This window comes from Sinocyclocheilus anshuiensis, unplaced genomic scaffold (assembly GCF_001515605.1).
Source record: "Sinocyclocheilus anshuiensis isolate Anshui unplaced genomic scaffold, SAMN03320099.WGS_v1.1 scaffold928, whole genome shotgun sequence".
NCBI lineage: Eukaryota > Metazoa > Chordata > Actinopteri > Cypriniformes > Cyprinidae > Sinocyclocheilus > Sinocyclocheilus anshuiensis.
The window spans coordinates 1434386-1436201 of record NW_015552531.1 but is presented as its reverse complement, the minus strand read 5'-3'; positions in this window follow the sequence as shown (position 1 = coordinate 1436201).

The following is a 1816-nucleotide window of genomic DNA, read 5'->3' as shown; positions in this document are numbered from 1 at the left end:
ATTCCTGCCTCTTCGTGAACCTGCTCCTGTACATTGTGATCCTGTGCTATCACTTATCATAGATCAACCTTGAGAAATGCAGGTGGCTTCTTTAACTGACCAACTAGATTATCGTACAAGCTAAATAATTATATTAAATGTAAATTCTACATTTTTAGTTTGTTTGTCTGGTTTACCTGCAAAAACATCTTAACATCCTGAAAGCAAAATAATTTTACTTGAGAAGCAAAAATATATGAATTTCTTGAATTAAGATTTCCTGAATTAAGATTTTGTATTTTTAAAGATGAAAACCCTATTTGCCAATGGGCAAGAAAAGCTGCTTTAAACAAAAAATTAACAAAGTGTATTTATTTCTTTATTTTCCACTGAATATAAGTCTTTATCTATTATGCAGATTTGCTTATTAACTGAATGATTGATTTAATGAAGTTCAGATATACTGGAAAACAAGGCACTTTTAAGATTGATTGATTGATTGATTGATTGAAGTCTTAATATCTTAATATCTTAGCTTTAGGTAAAATAAAAATAGAATAAATAAAATGTATTTATTTATTTATTATTGATTTATGTATTTATTAATTAATTTACTGATTTATTTATAATTTTCTTCTGAAACAAAGTCTTAATATTTTAGCTTTAGACACAAAAACAGGATAAATAAAAAGTATTTATTTATATAATTATTTATTTATTTATTATTATTACATTCCTCTGAAAATAGGTCTTAATATCTTATGAAATTCTGCTTCTTAAAGTAAAGTATATTTTAGTATCTGGGACCTTTTTCAAAACTATGGCTGATGGAAAGAATTTTGGAGTTTGAAACTTGTTTGAAAACAGTCATTATTTTTGCGGTTCTGTCTAATGCCACTAGATGGAGTCTGTGGCTCTTTTTATTTTATTTATCTCTTTTTTTTCTTTTGACAGACGTTGACAGTACACAAAGACAGGAAATTATTGCATTTAAATGAAAAATTATTAAATGCTTGCACTGCATTTCAAACCTATGCTAACCAGGTCATGGCTCCAACACTTTGTGGCTCTTTTAAATGTTTTAGATTATACTAATCTGAAACAATGTACAAAACATGACTAAAATCTGCTGCTAAAAGGCAGCACCTCTTGAAGTAATGTCATCAACACCCAATCAGATCTACTGAACTAATTCAATTACCCTCCACACATGCTACAGCACAGGAAGTTCTTGTTTCTGAGGGACAGAATCTGTCCATCCTCTATCCTCTGTCCAAGCTCGACATTATGGACAAATGGACAGATGGATGGAGGAGGCAGAGGAGTGGGAGAAGGTCACTAGGAGAAAAACAAAGCTTTTCATGCCGCATGATGGAGTGTGATATTTCTAAGCAAAATCCACAGCTCTGCCAAGAGCGTCCCAGCCAGGCTCTGCCGAGCTTGTAGCAGTTATCAACGACAGCATGCTTGAGGGGGCACCCGAAACCCAGTGGAGAAAGGGAGGAACATTTAATGTCTTCAACTTTGGTTTATAAAGAAGATAGCATTCATGGATCTTTGATTCAGGGGAAATCAAATGGAAAATATTGCACTGAAAAGTAAAATGTGTCTAGTTGATGCTTATTTGTTATATGTTCAACAACTTGTTAACCAAGCCAATGAGCATGCAAATTCAGTTGTTCTCACTGAGACAAACCTATCTATTTAATTCAATTAGAAGTCATTTGTTAATGTGACAGTAAACAAAAATGAAAACATTTACTCTGTGTTGCTTTAAAACAACTGACATTTAAAAATAAAAGGCACATTCAAGCATCCATACAAGCTTGAAATAATT